The 24,156-nt window shown below is 43.3% G+C and overlaps 1 pseudogene; it reads left to right on the top strand.

Annotated features, from left to right (window-relative positions):
- The first annotated feature begins 6,619 nt into the window (after window positions 1-6,619).
- LOC115150830 (myosin heavy chain, cardiac muscle isoform-like) lies at window positions 6,620-23,892 on the top strand (annotated as a pseudogene).
- Window positions 23,893-24,156: the final 264 nt, after the last annotated feature.

Here is a 24,156-nt window from a genome sequence, read left to right as displayed (position 1 = left end):
TTGTCCCCATGTGCAGTTGCACACCGTAGTCTGGCTTTTTTATGGCGGTTTTGGGGGCAGTGGCTTCTTCCTTGCTGAGCGGCTTTTCAGGTTATCTCAATATAGGACCTGTTTTACTGTGGATATAGATACTTTTGTACCTGTTTCCTCCAGCATCTTCACAAGGTCTTTTGCTAGGAGACAGAACGCGTCTCCTTCCTGAGCGGTATGACAGCTGCGTGGTCCCATGGTGTTTATACTTGCGTACTATCGTTTGTACAGATGAACGTGGTACCTTCAGGCATTTGGAAATTGCTCCCAAGGATGAACCAGACTTGTGGAGGTGTACAATGTTTTTATGAGGTCTTGGCTGATTTCTTTAGATTTTCTCATGATGTCAAGCAAAGAGGCACTGAGTTTGAAGGTAGGCCTCGAAATACATCCACAAGTACACCTCCAATTGACTCAAATGATGTCAATTAGCCTGTCAGAAGCTTCTAAAGCCATAATGTAATTTTCTGGAATTTTCGAAGCTGTTTAAAGGCACAGTCAACTTAGTGTATGTAAACTTCTGACCCATTGGAATTGTGATACAGTGAACTATAAGTGAAATAATCTGTCTGTAAACAATTGTTGGAAAAATGACTTGTGTCATGCACAAAGTAGATGTCCTAACCGACTTGCCAAAACTATAGTTTTTGACAAGAAATTTGTGGAGTGGTTGAAAAACAAGTTTTAATGACTCCAACCTAAGTGTATGTAAACTTCTGACTTCAACTGTAGGTATTCCTCTTGTCCAGATGGATAGGGCAGTGTGCAGTGTGAGGGCGATTGCATCGTCAGTGGACCTTTTGGGGCGGTAAGCAAATTGGAGTGGGTCTAGGGTATCAAGTAGGGTGGAGGTGATATGATCCTTGACTAGTCTCTCAAAGCACTTCATGATGACAGAAGTGAGTGCAATGGGTCAATAGTCATTTAGTTCAGTTACCTTAGCTTTCTTGGCAACAGGAACAATGGTGGCCATCTTGAAGCATGTGGGGACAACAGACTGGGATAGGGATTGGTTGAATATGTCCATAAACACACCAGCCAGTTGGTCTGCGCATGCTCTGAGGTGCGGCTAGGAATGCCATCTGGGCAGGCAGCCTTGCGAGGGTCAATACGTTTATATGTTTTATTCACGTTGACCATGGAGAAGGAGAACCCACAGGCTTTGGTAGCGGGGCGTGTCAGTGGCACTGTATTGTTCTCAAAGCGAGCAAAGAAGCTGTTTAATTTGTCTGGGAGCAAGACTGTAGTCATGGACTGTTCTTTCTGCTACCGCACGGCAAGTGGTACCGGAGCACCAAGTCTAGGTCCAAAAGCTTCTTAACAGCTTCTACCCCCAAGCCATAAGACCCCTGAACAGCTAATCAAATGGCCACCCAGACTATTTGCATTGTCGTTGCCACCCCTCACCTCCTCTTTTACGCTGCTGCTACTCTGTTTATTATCTATGCATAGTCACTTTAATTCTACCTACATGTACATATTACCTCAATTACCTTAACTAACCTGTGCCCCCTGCACATTGACTCTGTACCGGTACCCCCCCCCCTGTATATAGCCTTGCTACTGTCCTTTTACTGCTGCTCTTTAATTATTTTATATTTTTATTATCTATTTTTTACTTAATATTTTTCTTAAAACTGCATTGTTGGTTAAGGGCTTGTATTCAGCATTCCACTGTAAGGTCTACACCTGTTGTATTCGGCGCATGTGACAAAAACAATTTGATTTGATTTGAAAGGGGGTAAGAGCGGAGCAACGGGTCTTACTTTTGTTATTGTGTGCATGTGTGAGGTGGAGAGAGAGAGAGGGAGAGAGAGAGAGGGAGAGCATGAGAGCATGCACGTGTGGTGTTTAACACTGCTGGATGCAATGCACTCGTAAATCTCCATCTCTTTCGATCTCTCTGTCTAAGCCACATGGTATTCTGTGAATGAAGATCTAAAACAACTGTGACCCTTCAGAGCTTCCTGGGATTCAGGTCTTGTCGTGATGTCCCAGATGACTACACTGGCTCTCCACATTGGGATCAACTTACTGTTGGGCCAGTAAACCCACAGCATACAGTCTACCGTATGTGGAATAATCAAAATATGGGCATTGAGAGGGCCTTCACTTCATACAACCTCCCAAATGATTTTGGTAGAGTATTTTCAGGATGTAAGGAGAGCTGTTGTTTTCAGGACTCAGCTGTTGCAGTGGGATGCAGTGTGGCACTACAGAGGGACGTGCTGGGTGGGTCCATACTACACTACCGTGTGGATTTATTTTAAAGCAACACTGGTGGACTTTGGGGATTCATCCCCTCTCATGTGTTATCGGCATGTCAGCTTTTTTAACTGCAGAGCAAGTGACACAGTACATAACACAGCCACCACTACTCTGAAGTGCCCCTTGTCCTGAAATAGCTCTGGCCTGCTATATCTAACTGATGCCCAAGAACGTTTCAGCCATCGACGCAACACCTCTCGCCCTGCCACAGCAGGAGATAATGCCATTAACGAAGATGGCTGCCTCTTAAACCAAGATTTCCATGGAGGACATTGTTTTCCCCTATCGTCACTATTGAGTCCTGCACTCTAACACATAAGAACACTTATAAGGCATTTACAAACCATTTGCTCACCATTTATTAATCATCACTCCCACATTTGTAAATGTTAGTAAGCTAATTATTCACAAACAGTTGAAGTCGGAAGTTTACATGCACTTAGGTTGGAGTCATTAAAACTTGTTTTTCAAACACTCCACAAATTTCTTGTTAACAAACTATAGTTTTGGCAAGTCGGTTAGGACATCTACTTTGTGCATGACACAAGTCATTTTTCAAACAATTGTTTACAGACATATTATTTCACTTATAACTCACTGTATCACAATTCCCGTGGGTTAGAAGTTTATATACACTACAGCTTGGAAAATTCCTGAAAAATATGTCATGGCTTTAGAAGCTTCTGATAGGCTAATTGACATCATTTGAGTCAATTGGAGGTGTACCTGTAGATGTATTTCATGGCCTACCTTCAAACTCAGTGCCTCTGCTTGTCATCATGGGGAAATCAAAACAAATCAGCCAAGACCTCAAAAACATTGTACACCTCCAAAAGTCTGGTTCATCCTTGGGAGCAATTTCCAAACGCCTGAAGGTACCACGTTCATCTGTACAAACAATAGTACGCAAGTATAAACACCATGCACTCAGCTGTCATACCGCTTAGGAATGAAATGCATTCTGTCTCCTAGAGATAAATGTACTTTGGTGCGAAAAGTGCAAATCAATCCCAGAACAACAGCAAAGGACCTTGTGAAGATGCTGGAGGAAACAGGTACAAAACTATCTATATCCACAGTAAAACGAGTCCTATATCGCCATAACCTGAATGGCCGCTCAGCAAGGAAGAAGCCACTGCTCCATAACTGCCATAAAAAAGCCGGACTACGGTGTGCAACTGCACATGGGGACGAAGATCGTACTTTTTGGAGAAATGTCCTCTGGTCTGATGAAACAGAAATAGAACCGTTTGGTCATAATGACCATTGTTATGTTTGGAGGAAAAACGGGGAGGCTTGCAAGCCCGAAGAACACCATCCCAACCGTGAAGCCCGGGAGTGGCAGCATCATGTTGTAGGGGTGCTTTGCTGCAGGGCGGACTGGTGCACTTCACAAAATAGATGGCATCATGAGGCAGGATGATTATGTGGCTATGTTGAAGCAACATCTCAAGACATCAGTCCGGAAGTTAAAGCTTGGTCGCAAATGGGTCTTCCAAATGGACAATGACCCCAAGCATACTTCCAAAGTTGTGGCAAAATGACTTGAGGACAACAAAGTAAAGGTATTGGAGTGGCTATCACAAAGCCCTGACCTCAATTCCATAGAAAATTTGTGGGCAGAACTGAAAAAGCGTGTGCGAGCAAGTAGGCATTCAAGCTTGAGTCAGTTACACCAGCTCTGTCAGGAGGAATGGGCCAAAATTCACCCAACTTATTGTGGGAAGCTTGTGGAAGGCTTCCCGAAACGTTTGACCCAAGTTAAACAATTTAAAGGCAATGCTACCAAATACTAATTGAGTGTATGTAAACTTCTGACCCACTGGGAATGTGATGAAAGAAATAAAAGCTGAAATAAATAATTCTCTCTACTATTATTCTGACATTTCACATTCTTAAAATAACGTGGTGATCCTAACTGACCTAAGACAGGGAATTTTTACTAGGATTAAATGTCAGGAATTGTGAAAAACTGAGTTTAAATGTATTTGGCTAAGGTGTATGTAAACTTCCGACTTCAATTGTATGTGTATGAAGTTCCTTAAACATCCTGTGTTGTGTGATTAATCTTTTGCCAGGTAGTGTAGGAATGTCTATCAATGGCATGCCCATCTTTTTGTGAGAAATTACACTGGTCAATCAAAACATTTATAAAGTATTTGTTTTAAAGTACAAATAGCACTCACTTTAGATTAGGGACTGCAAAAATACTTTACTATTGATTAGTAAATGGTATATTAATGTAGGAGTAAGGATTAATAAATGATGAACACACAATGTATTAATGCCTTATGAATGGTTTATAATGGACCTTTCAAATAAAGTGTTACCGAACATTATAATCCTCTAATTTGTGTATTCTCTCTGTTTGTACTGTCTCTTCAGCTGAGGAAATTACAAATGAATCCCAATCGCATTTCGGCCACTGCTTCAGTACTGCTGTGGCTACAGCACTGGAACATGAAAGTGTGCTACTGTGCCTGTTCAACAATAGATCTTTCCAACAGTGAATCTTTCAATCAGGAATGCTGGACTCTGGCTTTGTCTATTCTGGGACACTTTGAACCCACCCCCCTCTATGCACTCATACAAGGCACCATCTCCTCCTCTGCTCCTCTGGACTGAAGGTCAGGTCCACTGGGGCCAGAATTTGAGAGGCACCGTCCTAATAATAAGACTCATAACGTTCATAGACTAAAGCACACAAGTAGTTTTCCTTTCACATTTACCACAGTAGAGTTCTCTGGAGTTGAGATATTTCACTTTCACAATATGGAGTACTGGCAATGTGCCATTATCTTTGCATAAGTCATTTATAACCCCCTTGTGTAGACATTATGACAGAACACCAATATAACTTGTTACCAAAATATTACTGCTTTGCTATTTCATCAATACATTGCTCAAACATCTTCAGTGTGTCAGTATCTTCCACGTGGAGAATGTAGATGTACTGTCCGCCACCATGTTCAAACAGAGAGCCGTTTGTCTCTATTAATATTGTGTGATGTATTTATAGAGCATGTTTAATGTCACACAGATGGGCTACTGAAATAATCTCTTCTAAGGTTGCATCCTCCTGTGGCCACACACAATGGCAGACACCCCTGTTGGCTCCTCACAACAAAGAAGCCGCCTGGGCAATTACTCAGGGACAGAGTGAGCACATGGGCGTCTCATTCACTTCATGTTGCGCTGTGCAGACTTGAGCTTTTCAGGAACTTTTATTATAGAGAACAAGATAACACTTGGTATTTTCATTGAGGACGAAAGTGACACTAGACAGGTTTTAGTCTCAACAAATAGATTTAATAAGCTACTACATATAATGATGTGTGAAGTATTTTGTAAAATATACCGGACAATTGCATTCACAGGCAATAATAAGTGTAAATAATTGTGAATAAACTATTTCATAGTAAACTCCCTTGTGTAATAAGACAGTTATTTAGAATATATGTCAGGATGACACTTTATAGACCTATCTGGTCACAACGGTATTTGAACTTTTTAAACCCCTTATGTTAATAAATTCGTGGGCAACTTAAACGGCGTATCAGTCAAATGTATTGTGTTTCAGTCTAGTTAGAGGCAATTACGTATTTTTCATTCTGCATGGTTGTCGACTAGATAGTGGATCGTTCCACAGCTGACAGTGACACCAAAGTTTATAAAAGCAGTTCAATCATATTATAATTATGTTTACCCCTTCACAATGTGTACCCTACATAAATTGTTACTGTAAAAATAGCCAGCTTGAGATAAAAACCTTGCTTTCCTTTTGTGTCAATTGAGACACGCGGTCACGACCAATAGGCGATGGAGGAGGTGGCATATGCTAATTAGGGACTAAGCTACTCTGACCGTGACCTTGAGAAAGACAATAAAAAGCGCACACACTGTTCCAAATAGTCATCCCGTTGCAGGACCCTGTTTGAGGTCAGTTTACAACTTACAACTCATCTGGTTTTGGGGTTTTACATCATTACACGCCTTTACGCACCAGCGCCATACCCATGTGTGGTTTTTTATACTTTTTTTTTAAACATTTTTAATTCTTGCTGAAAAATGTCTTGCTATTTCTGTGCTGCCTAAACTGTGTTGTCATTTATTGTCAACAATGGATTTACTCACTACATTACGCACGAATCGTAAATGTTGTTCTTTGAGTGCGTTTTTGGTTTGGTGATGTTTCATTCCTACGTTTGTCCAAACTAAACTTTTTATGAATGAGGAAAACGTTGATTCACTTAAATGTGAACCGTAATAAGAAAACAAAAGAATGCAAAGTAAATGTTCCTCTCTTTTACAAGGAGTTTGAGAAATCGTCTGTCCTGTCGGTGCTTCGTCGGCGTGTGGAGTTGCCATTGCGGTATTGTCCCGCTTTGATGCGAATGAGTTCGGAGAGGCTGGTCCTTTTCTATGCAAAACTGACCTGGAGTTGCTGGCTGCGAAGACCATCGCGTTTGATGGTAAAAAGCGAGCTTGGGTTCCAGACGAAAAGGAGGCTTACATTGAGGTTAAGATCAAGGAGCTCAACGGAGACCAAGTCATCGTTGAGACCAAAGATAGAAGGGTGAGTGCCGCGCTCAGGGATTTGACACAACCATTTACTCAGGTTTACAAAATATGACTATGCATTACCTCCTCACTGTGCAAAAACTGGTTGAATCAACGTTGTTTCCACGTCTTTAATATATATATATATATATATATATATATATATATATATATGTGTGTGTGAGACAATGTGGGAAAACTGATTGGATTTGCAAAAAGTCATCAACATAAGGGAATTTCGTATTTTTTTCACCCACCTTTTAACCTAAGTCAAATAACATGTATTGTTTTGTTGATTTCACTTTGAATTCACGTTAGTTGACAACTCAACTAAATGTAAATCAAATCTAGAAGTTGAACTGGCATCTGTGCCCAGTGGGTCATTTCTTTGCAAGTGTTTATAGATAGTTAAATACTAAATAAAATAATTAAATATTCATAATAAGTATAATATAATAATTTATTCTGATACGTTATTATGAATAGTTTTTAAGAATACAATGGAATATAGGTTTGTAGTGACTGAATATGATAAGACAACAGAAGCAGAATATATTTGACCACAGATTTCCTTGCCCAAGGCCCCAGTCTCACTGTCGCCTCTTCCTCCTTCCTCTCCCCAACTCTAGTCTCTTACAGTGAAGCAGGAGGACATCCAGCAGATAAATCCTCCTAAGTTTCACAGGATAGAGGATATGGCCATGCTGACACACCTCAACGAGGCCTCTGTGCTCTTCAATCTGCGCAGGCGCTACGCCGCATGGATAATCTACGTGAGTGACCCCACAGGGGCAATGGCGGGGTGGGACAGTTGTTCCATGCACTTCCTGGGATCCCTGAGTAGCCAGAACCACAAGTCAGTCTGTTTTTAGTCCATATGAAATGAGACTGTCAGTTAGTGCCCCTCATCCTTCTATTATTGCTCAGTTGGGTCTTTTGGGGAACAACTTGATTAAACAGTATGTCAGAGGTGTTGAAACTATAGCCCAGGTATGATGAATTGCCTTACTCAATTCTCTCTCCACAGACCTACTCTGGGCTGTTCTGTGTGACAGTGAACCCATGCAAATGGCTGCCTGTCTACACCTCCCCTGTTGTCGCTGCCTACAAAGGCGCGCAGAGGTCCCGCCCCACGTCTACGCCATCACAGACAATGCCTACAATGACATGCTGCGCAGTGAGTCACTCAGCACAAATAATACTCACACTCCTCCATGTTGTCAGAAACCTGATGCTTGCCACTAGAAGTCATGATAGTGCACACAAACTCCAGACAGTAATGGAATAGGACGTGACTTAAGTAGAGCTTCACCAAAATACAAGTTGACGTAGTACTACTACTATTACACAAGCCTTTTCTAACAGTCCACTCTTTATGATATCTACACAGATCGCGAGAATCAGTCCACGCTCATCACGTAAGTAAAAACCCAAATCCATCTCAGAAAACTGTGCTCTAATCACTGTGATACCCTACCGTCTGCTGTTGTTTCATACACTACTAGCAAAAACAAGAAGAACAACTTGGGACGTTGGCCTCTGTATGAGCAATCATAATGTATTCTAGGCCATCCAAACACAGCCACTGTTTTAAAATGTGTATATAAAACAATATTCTATTTTTTTGTTGTTCTATAACTCAAGATGTCGAAACAGGAGTTGTTTTTTGGGGGGACTAAAGATTTTGGTACAATTTTTTTCTTTCAGAGAGAACATTCTGGTATTTTGTGCTTGGCTGCAGTTTATAGTCTAATTTTCTTGATTTGTGCATTTTTTACCTGTTTTATCTACACATTTCCTTTCTTATCTATACTTTTCCCACACTCCTATAGCGGAGAATCCGGTGCTGGCAAAACTGTCAACATGAAACGTGTCATAAAGTATTTTGCCATTGTAGCAGCTCTTGGGTAGCAGCTGCTAAAAAAGGAGTAAGGCCAATATGGCATTCCAGATGTTTTTCCCTCCCCCTTTTACATTTTTTTGGGGTGTTTGGGACTCGCTAAATGTTTACCCTTTCCCTTTATGACTTCTTGGTCATATTCCGTCATTCAGCATCAAAACAGTGAATGTTAATATAAATTTTTACTGTCCTTTGTGGCTCAAAGTCTACCAATGTTTGTCATGTATGCAGCGCTCTTGTTATTGCTTGTTCTCTTTCTAATTTTTTTATCTTAATTTTTTTCATTCATTCAAGTCTTATATCTTTACATTTTTGAAACGTTCTGTTGTTATTAACACCATTACAGCCCCACCATTTAGATTTTCCTCTCAATCCCATTTTGATTTTTCATTTAGATTTTCCTTGTAAAGATTTTTCTACATTTTTCGTCCTTGTTGCTCAATGTGCACTCCATTATTTCTCTCTAGACACAAAGTCTTTTTATTTACTTTAGAATAAACAAGGTATTCAGCACTAAATTGTATCCTTGTCTACCTCCTCAGTATATGAAATGTTGCTGTAATTTTCTTTATTGACTGTGAAAGAGTTCAGAAAGAGCATAATACATTTACAATGATCTCAACCTCTTCCCTCAAAACAGGGTCCTGCAACCAAAACAGGGGTAAGTAAATGACATCATGATCAACCAATGTGGTCTCAGGGCAATTCTTATTATTCTGTATGTAAATCCGTGATACTCCATTTAGTATGATATGTTACGTTATGTTACATTATGAATGGAATAGCGGTCGTACAATATCCTACAAATTAGAGGACGCATCATACAGCTTACCGTACAATAGCATGCGGATTGGATGATGTAACTTATCATACATCTTAGAGGACATATAGAATTTTGCACGTCTTTAACTGAGACCAAGTTGCTTGTTGCATCATAACAAAAGAGAATTACGGGAGAATTTACGTTGGCGGTTTAGGGAACTAAGACAAAGGTTAAGAGAACTAAAACGACAAAGGTTAGGGGAATTTACGAAGTAGGTTAGATGAATTGGGCTAAGTTTAGAGTAAGGGTCAGGGGAAGGGTTAGCTAAAGTTATACAGTTATCCCCGACGCGACTCGAACATGCAACCTTTGGATTGCTAGACCAGGGGTTCTCAATGTGGGGTCCGCGGCCAGATCTCAAAATATATACAGTGCATTTGGAAAGCATTCAGACCCCTTCCCTTTTTCCACATTTTGTTATGTTACAGCCTTATTCTAAAATGTATTATATTATTATTTTTCCTCATCAATCTACACACAATGCCCTATAATGACAATGCAAAAACAGGTTTTAAGAAATGTTTGCAAATGTATAAAAATGTTAAAACAGAAATACTTTGTTTACCTAAGTATTCAGACCCTTTGGTATGAGACTCAAAATTGAGCTCAGGTGCATCCTGTTTCCATTGATCATCCTTGAGATGTTTCTACAACTTGATTGGAGTCCATCTGTGGTAAATTCAATTGATTGGACATGATTTGGAAAGGTCTGAATACTTATGTAAATGTGATATTTAAGTTTTATTCTTTAATACATTCACAAACATTTATAAAAAACAGTTTTTGCTTTGTCATTATGGGGTATTGTATGTAGATTGATGAGGATTTTTTTTAAAATCCATTTTAGAATAAGGCTGTAACGTAACAAATTGTGGAAAAAGTCAAGGAGTCTGAATACTTTCCGAATGCATTGTATATATATAAAACATTATGATTATTACTAACAACAACAACAGATTAAACACATGTTGGCCAAGGGATCGGTAGAATAAGTTTAGAGGGTGTAATACAATACTTTATAATATTAATCTACAATTTATGTTCTAAACCCTGGGCTATATGGGTCTGGGAGGATCACAGTGATATTGATTTCCACAATACTCCACCAAATATAACAATTTTCAACTTAATACTTCTTGTATTCCCCAAAATGTGTTTTTTTAAGCATAAATGCACTCTAATTTAATCTTGATATCTGCAAAGTTTTCTCTCTGCCTCATGGAAAAACATGTTGAACTGCAGGATATTATCTTTAAAGCTGCAACAACAAAAAATCTCTGACACTTGACAAAATGTGTAGAATTGCTGGAAATTTGCTTGAAAACTGCAACATCTTCTCTCTGTTGCTAAGTGGCGGGCCTTTAAAATGTTCCTTCCTAAGGTCTGAGACTTGGTTTGTCCGGCTATGCCCTGCCGAAGTCAAAGTAAAACTCTTTGTATGCTATTTCTATCTCACTTGAGTTATGTTCTGATTATGAGGGGTATCCCTGATGAATTTGCTATCACAAATGGGGTCCCGGTCCCTAAAAAGTTTGACAACCCCTGTGCTAGACTGTTACAGATTACGCACATCCATCCTCCCTGACCAACCTTCCTATTTTCATGTTTGTCTTATGTAACAAGACCATTAGTAGGTATCATACATCTTGGAGGTGCTCAGAAATATGTAAAGTATATTTTGTATTGTTCTCAGGCCAGGCTTGATCAACTCCAGCGTGATCCCTAAAAGCAGTTCTGTCTAGTTGTGACTCAGTGTTAGTCCTGTACTTGTCTTGCTTCTCTGCCAGGGCACCTTGGAGGACCAGATCATTGAGGCTAACCCCGCCATGGAGGCATTTGGCAATGCCAAAACGCTGAGGAACGACAACTCGTCCCGTTTTGTGAGTATCCAAAATGAATGAAAGCTTTTGAAAAATGGATGGCAATAGCATAAATTAGTTGGTTGATTATACGCCATCTGCTTTATGTGATTGTTACTGTTTACTCTGCACCACTCCTACAGTTCATCAGGATCCACTTTGGGCCCACAGGGAAACTAGCCTCTGCAGATATTGATATATGTGAGTACCATCAAAAAGCAAAATGGGATGAGCTCATAACACCTGCATAAAGTGCAAAACTTTGCACACAAGTTTCTCGAAAACATAATTTTCAGGGTGTGATGAAATTAAAGATATGCCCATTCTTTCTCTCCTTTAGATCTTCTGGAAAAATCAAGAGTGATATTTCAGCAGCCTGGGGAGAGAAGCTATCATATCTAATACCAGATCATGTCCCAGAAGAAACCAGAACTTCTAGGTAAATTAGGATTAACTTCAATACTACCCAGAAAGTGTTAGTGTTAGGTGACCCAATTGCGTGGGTTTTGATTGACAAAGATTGTCTCGACCACAGACATACTGCTGGTGTCCACCAACCCGTACGACTACCACTTCTGCTCTCATGGCATGACCAATGTGGAGAACATGGACGATGGAGGGGAGCTCATTGCCACCGATGTAAGAGCTCTAACTCTGCTATTCCTTACTGCTAGACCAACTATCAGTAAGGAATTTGTCAAATGTACTTGCTCCATTGATCAGCCTTGGTGAGTCATGACATCACTTCCCTTGGTTTCTCCACAGCATGCCATGGACATCCTGGGGTTCACTCCTGATGAGAAGTATGGCTGCTATAAGATAGTGGGAGCAATCATGCACTTCGGCAACATGAAGTTCAAGCAGAAGCAGCGCGAGGAGCAGGCAGAGAATGATGGCACTGAAAGTAAGGGGGACTACCAATTTGAGATTTTGCATAAAAGTGGACTGTCTAAGACTAATAATCAAGAGCAGATCAGGACCAATTCCATTGTAGCCTCCAACCAAGTGTGTTATGCTTGTGTTTCATCATGTATATGTCCTGTGTTTGTCCAGGTGCTGACAAAGCCTCCTACCTGATGGGAGTCAGTTCAGCTGAACTCCTCAATGGGCTCCTGCACCCTAGGGTGAAGGGGGGGAACGAGTATGTGGTGAAGGGACAGAGCGTCGAACAGGTGAGGACTCACCACCGCACAGTCAGGACACAGCACTCAACAGCATCTGTACGGCTACAAATATTCAGTTGTCTTGAAGTGAATTCAGCTTAATTTGTGTTCATTTAGCTCAGTGCTGAGCATGTCTGCAGGGATAGCTTCTTAATCCTCTATTGATCAATATATTCAGCAGACTCTAGAAACTGGTATCCAAGCAACAGTGTTATCCGTGTGTGTGCGTGTGCGTGCGTGTGCGTGCGTGTGCGTGTGTGTGTGTGTGTCTGTGCGGGCGCGCGCGCACGCTGTAGGTTAACTATTCCTTCGGAGTTCTGGCCAAAGCCACTTCCTATGTTCAAATGGCTGGTGGGATGCATCAACAAGACCCTGTACACATCCCTGCCTCGCCGGTTCTTTATCGGAGTGCTGGATGTAGCTGGCTTTGAGATCTTTGATGTAAGTCTTTCCTCACAACAATTTTCACAGAATGTTTTAATTCACTCTCTTCCTGGATCTTTCACATATTTTTTGGTGTGTGGTCTGTAAATATCAACATTCTTTTTCAGATTCATTTCACAAGACTAAAATCTGAAGTGCTTCTTGCATTCTTACAATCTGAGGCTTTTATTCCACTCGATATGCTTATTCCGAGCCCCTGTCCCTCTTTCATTTCAGCTCAACAGCTTTGAGCAGCTATGCCTCAACTTCACCAATGAGAAACTGCAACGGTATTTCAACCACCACATGTTCATCCTGGAGCAGGAGGAGTACGAACGGGAAGGCATTGAGTGGACCTTTATAGACTTCGGACTCGACCTACAGGCTTGCGTTGACCTCATAGAGAAGGTATGGGGAGCTACCACTTCTCAAAGACATTGCACTAACATTAGAAATGAACAAGAACTTCCCACCTCGGATGAGGTATTGAACCCAAGGATGTGTTTGCTTGCTAATATGTTTCATGATAGGATCCTGCATGTGTGTTTGTTCCTGCAGAATTTGTTGTACGTATTGTATTATATTTGATTGCATGATGCATCTCAGATTCACTATATGTATGTTTAGTTGAGCTTTGTTTCTTCGGCTCCTGGGGATCATGTCCATCCTTGAAGAGGAGTGCATGTTCCCCAAGGCTACAGACAACAGCTTTAAAGCCAAGATGTACGACAACCACATTGGAAAGTCAGCTAACTTCCAGAAACCGCGGCCCGATAAGAAGCGCATGTATGAGGCCCACTTTGAGCGTGTATGAATGGTATAATATCACACTACCATTGAAACAAACCAATAACGTGACAATCATGAATATATATATACAACACAGAAGGTAGAAAAGGAAACAAATGTTTCATTTTTCACTTACAACTTTCATTAGGATTTTTTTTGGCAGTAGTTAGAGCAACTTTTAACCACATGAGCTTCTCAATCCATCAATATCCTTAGTGATATTCACTCAAAACCCGAGCAGGATTTGAAAGTATTGTGGTATCTCCTTTTCTATACCCCTCTTACCAGAAAACGATGTGTCCTCCTAATTATCGTGTACTGTATGTGAAAATATTATCTAGAAGGTATGTTAACGGTTGACTTCATCCTGACACTCCAGGTACCATACAACGTCATTGGGTGGCTGGACAAAAACAAAGACCTGTTGAATGAGACGGTGGTGGTGGGCTTCCAGAAGTCCTCCAACAAGCTGCTGTCGTGCCTCTATGAAAACTATATTGGCTCTGACTCAGACCAAAATACTGGAGGAAAGGAGAAGAGGAAGAAGGCTGCCTCTTTCCAGACCATGTCACAGCTGTATGAGGTGAGAGTGTCAATTTACTCTATCAACAAAATGCTGGCTAAATTGACAATATCACAAGCTAATCTAATGTGATCCAGCTGGATTATACTTTATCTACTGTAGTAGACAGTAAAACTATACAAGTCATTAAGGTGTAATAAACAAACAGAAAGGATATAGCAAGTTAGGCAGTGAAGCTGCACCAACATTGAGAGATCATCTATCCTGTGCTGAGAAGGAGACAGTTAAGACTTGCAGTGATGTTTAGGGAAATGATCACATGAACATCACTTTAAGTCTGTGCTGGCTCCGTTCTCATAAACATCACATACTGTATCCTCCCTGAAGTCAATGGAAGAGCTACAGCTGTGCACCATAACTGAAAGAGTGAGGGAGAATTTGTTTTCATAAACTGCTGCAATAACTTAGATATTTGCTGATGTTGTAAACACTGAACCTACATTGAGCAATGTTCCCGTCGTCAATGCTAGCTTAGGTTTTCATTCTCTCCATCCGTTATGTGTGCTTCTCTGTCTGCAGGAGAACCTGAACAAGCTGATGACTAACCTTCGCTGCACTCAGCCACACTTTGTGCGTTGCCTTATCCCCAACGAGACCAAGACCCCAGGTACGCCACAGTACAACATTCAACTGAGATCCAAGGAAGTCTGAGTGCCAAGGAAATATGAGGAACATGTTGTTTACTGTAAGTGCTCCAGAGAGCATCCTCTACTCTGATTGATTACCTCCTCTCCCCCGGTCCTCTGCAGGGATCATGGATTCCTTCATGGTGCTGCACCAGCTTCGCTGTAACGGTGTGCTGGAGGGCATTAGGATATGCAGGAAGGGATTTCCAAACCGCATCATATACGCAGAGTTCAAACAGCGGTGAGTGTGATAACACACGTTCATTCCCACAACACACACACATAAAAAAGACATTTGGAATTAATCATACAATACAATGTTTTTTTTTTTTTTTTTTTTTTACTAACAGCTATCACTCCTGAACCCACATGCCTTCCCCGATGATACGTTTGTGGACAGCAGGAAAGCAACAGAGAAACTGCTCTGGTCCCTAGACATTGACCACCACCAGTACAAATTTGGACACACCAAGGTAGGAGGCCGAGGCTTTACATTTAGATGTTTTGTCAATGAATCACATTAACACACATTTTATCTACAGGCAAATGAAGTTGTATTTGATCTTCCTGACTGGGTGTTCTCCTCCTGTAGGTGTTCTTTAAGGTGGGTCTGCTGGGGCTGCTGGAGGAGATGAGAGATGAGTGTCTGGCCAAAGTCCTCACCGCTGCTCCGGGCTGTCAGCCGAGGCAAGATCATGAAGATGGAGCTCCAGAATATGATGACCAGGAAGTAAGGGACCATGGCTTCATTTGATTTGATCCTTTCAAGTGCTCTAGTAGAGTACCAAAATGAAGTTAGGTGTACTTATGATCTGAGAGTATTTGGCCAACATTTAAACCCAGAGAGATTTTATCATGGTATTTTTTTGGAACCATTCATAGTAAGATGAAGACATCAGTATAAACAAACCAACTCCTCCACCAGTTGCTTCCTCCAACAGGTTCAATAGTAATATGATCATTTGCTCCCTTTCGGTTTGTGATATATTATAACTTTGTGCACGCTCCCATGGTGTAGTACAGGGCTATTCAACTATATTCTTATGCGGGCCAGATGTAGAAAAAGGTTTATTGCCAGAGGGGCCGGACAATTCCACATTCTTTGGAAGAACTGTAAAAAAGCAACGCACAACCACCAGTAAAGCACATTTCTTAAAATTAAACGTCACTAATAGTAGTTAGGAAAGGAGGAGGGCGCTCAACCAACATGAGTCGAGGTGCAACCCCCCGAATTTGATCATCATTGAAAAGGAAAAGGAGCAACACTCGCTCACCAAAACTAAGCATCTCAATAAATAACACAAAGACATGCCAAATCAGGTAGTGCCAAATTCCAGTCGGAAGGAAGTATGCTTTGAATGAATTTCCCTTTTGTCATTAGGTGCACTTTTTGTCACACTCCCTTCTAACGGGTCCTTAGAGTCTCAGAGAGGGAAACAGAATGCACATACATACGTGTTCCTTGGAGTTATAGCTTTCAGGAATGGGGTCATAATATTTTGTTAGATCCAAATTCATATGAAGAAAAAATAAATCAACACGCCAGAGGTGCTAGAAACCTCTAAAAAAAATGCTAGAAACAACACTATAGACAACCACTATAGTGCTTGTCGTTTTGGTACTGAACGTCAAATTTGTGCAGGGAATTTTTTGCAGAACTTTTATTAAATGTTCAGAATTGATCAAAGGGCGAGTATAAATTAATACACGGCTGCATCTGGCCCGCGGGCCGCCAGTTGAATCGTCCTGGTCTAGTATGTGTGGTATGCAAGGGCAATGTTAGCGGCGTGTGTGAGGCGTGTGCTTGTCCATGTATGGTTACCCTGCATGTGTGTGGCCCCCACGGTAATATTGACCCCATTACCTCCCTCACACACACTCCTCCCCACCCGTCCCGTTCCGGCCCCTCTCCCCTCTCTGCTCTCCCTAAATTAAACAATGCTGACGGTGTCCTTAGAGCCAGGTGGCGACATGTGCCAAGTGGCAGCTGCAAGGGCCCACCCTAAAAATACAACCCCCCCGCCTGCCCCGTGGCCCTTGGCCTCTTTTGTCCCAGGCGCCTGCAGTTCTAAGTAAGCACATAGATGGGTTATGTGGCGGGTGACAGATGATTAAAGCCTGCTGTTTGATAGAGGGCTTTAGTTTCTAAATAAACACATAGACACTCACCTTTGAGAGGCAGAGCATGGAGTCATGTCAGAAATGCAATCATACTCATACCACAGCCACCTCCCCATTCACTCTGCTACCCCCGACACCCTGCCTGACCATGGCCCTGTACTCACTCAGGCACACATTCACAACTCTGACAGGAAGTGCCTGACCAGGTTGCAAAAATGTCTTGTATCTAAAAGGATTCTTCAGCTGTCCCCATAGGAGAACCCTTTTTGGTTCCAGGTAGAACCCTTTTTGGTTCCAAAACCAAAGGCTGAAGATTTTCAAAATAAGGATGGTGTCTCACACCCCTGGATATATGCAACTACACTATTTGAAAAAAAGTGCTATCTAGGACCTAAAAGGGTGATAGGAGAACCCTTTGGAGAATCCTTTTGGGTTCCATGTAGAACCCTCTGTAAAATGGGTTCTACCTGGAACCAAAATGGGTTCTCCAAAGGGTTCTCCTGATCAGTTCCATGATTATTGATCAAATATGAATCTTCTTTCAAATCAGGAAGGACTTTGAGATTAACCACACTAGCACTAAGATTGAGGATGAACAAGCCTTGACTGTTCAGCCCCAGAAAAAGATCAAGGAGTTACAGGTGTGAATGGAATACTGGGTCTGGAAATACTAACAGCGATTTCTGGTTAATATAATATAATACTATCACATTTCTCAGTACATTACAAAGATCACAGACCACAAGCTGAATGCGTCCATTGATCTCTACATCTATGCCCATGTCTTCTCCCAGGCTCGTATCGAGGAGCTAGAGGAGGAGCTGAAGTCTGAATCCCGGGCCAAGTTGGAGAAACAGCGGGGCGACGTGGCCAGGGAGCTGGAGGAGCTCAGCGAGCGGCTGGAGGAGGCCGGGGGCGCCACCTCCGCTCAGATCGAGATGAACAAGAAGCGCGAGTCAGACATCTTGAAGATTCAGCGGGATCTGGAGGAGACCATGCTGCACCACGAGGCTACGGCAGCCGCGCTGAGGAAGAAACACGCCGACAGCGTAGCCGAGCTGGGGGAGCAGATCGACAGCCTGCAGCGCATCAAACAGAAGCTGGAGAAAGAGAGGGGCGAGGCCAAGATGGAGGTGGACGACCTAGCGTCCAACGTGGAGCGGCTCTCTAAGAGCAAGGTAGAGAGAGAAAGATGCACTCACACTGGTACTATTTCAGCTGATCCCACTTGGATTCCCAGGCTAACGCTGAGAAGATGTGTCGTCTGTATGAGGACCAGATGAACGAGGACGAGGCCAAGGTGGAGGAGCTCCAGAGGCAGCTCAATGACACCAACACCCAGAGAGCCCGCACTCAGGCCGACAGTGGTGAGGCCCTGTCCTAGAGCAGTATAGAGACAGAATGTGTAAAGCCATGGGTTCAGTTTAAAAAAAGACTTCCCTGTCTGATCTCCCACTCTCTCCAACACCCCTGTAGCTGAGTTCGGCAGAAAGCTGGAGGATTGGGAGGCCCTGGTCACTCTGCTGCAGCGCACCAAGGACTCCTTCAGTCAAAATGCTGGGGAGCTCAAGAAGCAGCTGGAGGAGGAGAATAAGGTTAGAGGCAGTTCTAGGGCCAGTCAGAAGCCCCATACTATAGTGGAGTGCTGATGCCAGCATAAGACTGGTATCTAAATGACAATGTATAAAGATCTCAATATCATAGCCCACTTAAGCCTAGTGTTCACTACACGATTTTGGCACCAATTTAGCTGTCCCAGGCAAGTTTTTGAGATCGGAGACAAAATCTCCATGTTGTTGCCTACTCGGGTCGCGCGGCCGTCACCGACGTTCGTTTATTGTGAGCGGGTTAGAGACGCAATCGGAAGGCTACCGATCCTGTCTTTGAGTAGGCCCAGACGTCCCGATATTGTCAAACGTTTGATTTTATTGGCACAAAATATGCAACGTTTTTGTAGTGTGAGCTGTGCAATGACATGTTTTGAGAATGGTGATCAGCAATAGCCAATGACAGCTTGCCAGAGAAGAGCCCAGAGAGATGATGATGTTGTTTTGCATCACCCAGAATGTGTAGCCTCTCGAGCAGGAGCGATGACCACTAGTATGTGTTTGTACTTGCCTTTAACCAAAGCGGTGAATCGAGCGTAAATGTCTGACTGAAAACTTTTATGAGGCTGCTTTGAGCCACAGCTCATTCTAGTTACGTTAACAATCTAATCACATCGTCATATATAGATGGTTGAATGTACGCAGGACAAAAAACTACAGGAAAGATAATGATTTAATATGAGAGGAACAGCGATGTTTGGATTTTTTAAATGTCGTGTAGTGTACACCCGGTATTAGTTGGTGTGCTTAACCGTACGACTGACCTTTCCTCCTTCCACCATCTTGGCGCTATCTCCACTATCATTGTCTTCAGGCGAGGAATGCACTGGCCCATGCTCTCCAGTCCTCCCACCACGACTGTGACTTGCTGAGAGAGCAGTATGATGAGGAGCAGGAGGCCAAGTCTGAGCTGCAGCGGGGCCTGTCCAAGGCCAACGCTGAGGTGGCCCAGTGGAGGACCAAGTATGAGACAGACGCATTTCCAAAGGACAGAGGAGCTGGAGGAGGCAAAGTGAGTGAGGCATCTAAGGTCTACATACAATGACTCTTCACTCTCATCTGTTTTCAACCCTGGTATAGTAACTAAAAAAGTGACATCTAATTAATGTGAGATGTATGTATTCAACAGGAAGAAGCTGGTGACACGTTTGCAGGAGGCTGAGGAGTCTGTGGAGGCGTCCAACGCCAAGTGCTCCTCCCTGGAGAAGACCAAGCACCGGCTGCAGACAGAGACAGAGGACCTAGTGATGGACCTGGAGCGCTCCAACACTGCAGCTGCCGCCCTTGACAAGAAGCAGCGCAACTTCGATAAGGTGAGCAATTGGAGATTATCATGGGCAATGCAAATTACAGAGACATGCTGTCAACTTGATGACATGCTGTTGCTGAGTAAGGAACTCAACTGGAATGACCTCAGTGGAAGAAATTGCAATTCAGGTTGTTTTGAACCTAAACGTTATCCAGGCAGGGGCAATGGAATCGCTAATGAGGTGAATTACTAATTTCAGGTGCTGGCTGAGTGGAGGCAGAAGTATGAGGAGTGCCAGTGTGAGCTGGAGAGCTGTCAGAAGGAGTCCCGCAGCCTGAGTTGTTCAAGCTGAAGAACTCCTACGAAGAGGCCCTAGACCACCTGGACACCACCAAGAGAGAGAGAACAAGAACCTCCAAGGTACGACCACGTCACACACATCGGAATAACTCTGACTACTGAGTCATTGGTCCTGGTCCAAGCTACATGAGTTGAGCCATTGAATTGTATCATAGCCTAATTAATTTCTACCCCCAAAACCCCCATATGTCATGATAAAATAATATTCAAATGAATGATTTATTAGTTGAGAATTTCACATCAATCTTACATAGTATGGAAACGCAAACTGAAAGGCCTTTTTTCCACTAACCCCACTGTCCTATTCCCTCCACCTACAGAGGAGATTGCTGACTTGTCTGATCAGATCAACCAGGGCTGCCTTAGAGGAGGTTGAGGTAAGTCACTGTTCTGTTCTTTCTCTCTGTCTCTCTTTAAGTGTGCTGTACTGTAACTATTGTGTGTATTTGTTTGTATAATATGCTGTTCTCTCACAGGGCACTTTGGAGCATGAGGAGCATGAGTAAGACTCCTGCTGCTGGAGCTCAACCAGATCAAGGCCGACATCGACCGGAAGCTGGCGGAGAAGGATGAGGAAATCGACAACCTCCGGTGGGTTAAATCACCATACAGTTAGAAAAACATGTCAGGGGTTGTACAGGCACTGGTAGCGATCTCTCCTTTTAGTATCAGAGGCCCATGTCTAGGAATGTCCTCCCTTGTTAACTCCTCATTTTTTGCCCTCCCCCTCTCCTCCCTCACACCCCAAGCCGAAACCACCAGCGAGCCTTGGAATCCATGCAGGCCACCCTGGACTCAGAGTGTAAGTCCCGGAATGAGGCGGTGCGTCTGAGGAAGATGGAGGGGGACCTGAACGAGATGGAAGTGCAGCTGAACCACGCCAACAGGCTGAGTCCCAGAAACTACTGCGCCACCTGCAGGTCCAGATCAAGGCAAGTCCTTCAGCAGCTGGTCTGACAGCTCCACACTCACTTATGGGTTCGGTGACAATGTGACAAACGGTTGTAAAATGTCCAGAGAAAGGATTTGTATTTATATTTATTTGGTTTTTACAATGCTTTGTTTACACTGCAACAAACTCTTCAGACTCATTCAATTTAAAGTTAGCAACTTGACTCATTGACCCTTCAGATCGTTAGCCTGGTGGGTTATGTCAATAGCGTGCTGTACCGAACACTGGCTTTTTTTTCTTCCTTTGTATATTTTCTTCCTCCTACATTTGTATAGGTATGACACATTGATTTTATTGGGGCGATAAAGGAGAGGGACATAGCAGTCCCACAGTTTGGGTTTGAACACATGGCTCCAGGGGCGATGTGTGGTCCGGGGGGTTGGCAGCACTACTGCTAGACAAGCTCCCGGCGCTACTACTGAACACTGTCTGTCTCCTCTGTAACCCCAGGACCTACGGCTGGAGCTGGATGAGACGCTGCGCCAGAACGAGGAGCTGAAGGAGCAGATGGCGGTGACGGAGCGCAGGAACAACCTGCTGACTGCAGAGGTGGAGGAGCTCCGAGCCCTGCTGGAGCAGAACTGGCCGAGCACGAGCTGCTGGAGTCCACCGAGAGGGTTAACCTGCTGCACTTCCAGAACACAGGGCTCATCAACCAGAAAAAGAAGCTGGAGAGTGACCTGTCTACGCTGTCCACTGAGTTGGACGAGGCTTCGCATGAGTGCCACAATGTAGAGGAGAAAGCCAAGAAGGCCATCACTGACGTAAGGGAGAGACCCTAGCCCCCCGACACAAACTATTGCAGCATAATTACTGCAATAGATCCTGGAACCATATTACCAGTCAAACTCTTCTCTCTGTCATTGTCCAGGCAGCCATGATGGCTGAGGAGTTAAAGAAGGAGCAGGACACCAGCTCTCACCTGGAGAGGATGAAGAAAAACATGGAGCACACCACCAAGGACCTGTAGCTCCGCCTGGATGAGGCTGAGCAGATCGCCCTCAAGGGTGGCAAGAAACGGATCCAGAAACTGGAGGGCAAGGTGAGAGTCCAGAGAGCACACCCTTTTCTCATTCACCATTTGTTCATCAGGAGAGTGCAAAGTAAGTAGATTGTTGACTCAATTAGCATGCTCAGGGTTTTGCTTTACCGATTTAGGCCTTACCCATTTTTACAGTCCTGTAAAGACTAAAAGTGGGACCCATTGTGTCTCTGCTTAGCACTCAGCATTGGGGGAAAGGCCCTGCGATAGACCTGCGTTCTATCCAGGGGGTGTACTTGTACATCATGCTGCCTCGCACTACAGAAACAGGAGATAAGCTGCTGCTTCTATGAGCCGCTCCAATTTGGCAGGTTGGCGTTTATTTGGATGAATCTTATCCTGGTGGCAGAGCTGAGCGATTTCCACTAGATGGGCCAGCGTCAAAATCAAATTTGGCTATTTACCGAAAAAATGCATGTAAACAAAAATGTGATTTTTGGTCTTATTTTAAGGTTAGGCATGAGGTTAAAAGTGTGTCTACTGTTAGGGTTAGGTTTAAAATCAGATTTTATGACTTTGTGGCTGTGCCAGGTAGTGACTACCCTGCAGAGCTGCCTCCAGTACATGAATCATCCCAATAAATGGCAACCTGCTCCGGCCAAGGCTTGTGCAAGGCTACATCATTTACTTGGTTAAAGTTGTTCACCAATATTGGACGGTGAGTGTAGATCAGTGATCTGATAGTCTCCCATCAACAGGTGAAAGAGCTGGAGAATGAGCTGGAATCTGAGCAGAAGAGGAGCCAGGAGTTCCAGAATGGAGTCCGCAAGTATGAGAGGAGGATCAAAGAGCTCACCAACCAGGTACTGAAACATACCACATGATTGTATGTACTGTTTATTGAAAGAGCTGCCTGGCCTGTCAGGTGTTATGATGTGATGTAGTGCTTCATGCTGCCCTCTGCTGTTTGTGTTTGTCCTTGCAGACAGAGGAGGACAGTAAGAACCGGGCCCGTTCTCAGGAGCTCATAGACAAGCTGCAGGCCAAGGTGAAGAGCTACAAGAGGCAGGCTGAGGAAGCGGTAAGTCCCCCACAACATTTCAAGTTTTCCTTTCAACTGTTGTGTTACTGTACGAAATGTGGGTCTGTTTCCAAATGGCCTACAGTGGTATGATCTAGTTCCCTGCTCTCTGTCTTCTCTCAGAAGGAACAAGCCAACTCCAGCCTGACCAAGTTCAGGAAGATCCAGCATGAACTGGACGATGCAGAGGAGAGGGCTGAGATGGCCGAGACCACTGTCAACAAGCTCCATGTTCGCACTCGGGATCAAGGGCCCAAGGTCAATACTACACTTTATGGACGATACCAGTAAATTGTGATATATCACATAACATGGTCTTCTCTGGAGTATTTATTCCTATGCCCTCAGTATTATCGGTGGTTGTTACTGAAACATACTGTGTTTCTCGTGTGTTTCAGCTCGCAGAGTAATCCAGAGGATAACTACCAAACCAAAGATATCACAGCCAGCCAGCTGCAACAGTTGTAGTGTGACTGTGGGAGTGCAATACAGACCCAATAAAGACTTCTAAAAACATCTATAGTACAATTTGTCTCACCAGATAGGTGCAGTGAAAGGTGTTGTTTTACAGCAGAGGTGTCAACTCATTCCATGGAGGGCCTAGTGCAGGGTTTCCCAAACCAGCAAGCTTTGATCATTTGAATCAGCTGTGTAGTGTTAGGGCAAAAACCAAAACGTGCACCCTTTGGGGTTCCAAGTATTGAGTTTGGGAAACGCTGGCCTAGTGTCTGCTGGTTTTTCCTTTCAATTAAGACCTAGACAACCAGGTGAGGGGAGTTC

Source organism: Salmo trutta, chromosome 16 (genome assembly GCF_901001165.1).
Source record: "Salmo trutta chromosome 16, fSalTru1.1, whole genome shotgun sequence".
Lineage (NCBI taxonomy): Eukaryota > Metazoa > Chordata > Actinopteri > Salmoniformes > Salmonidae > Salmo > Salmo trutta.
This window is presented reverse-complemented; position numbering and strand designations above follow the sequence as displayed.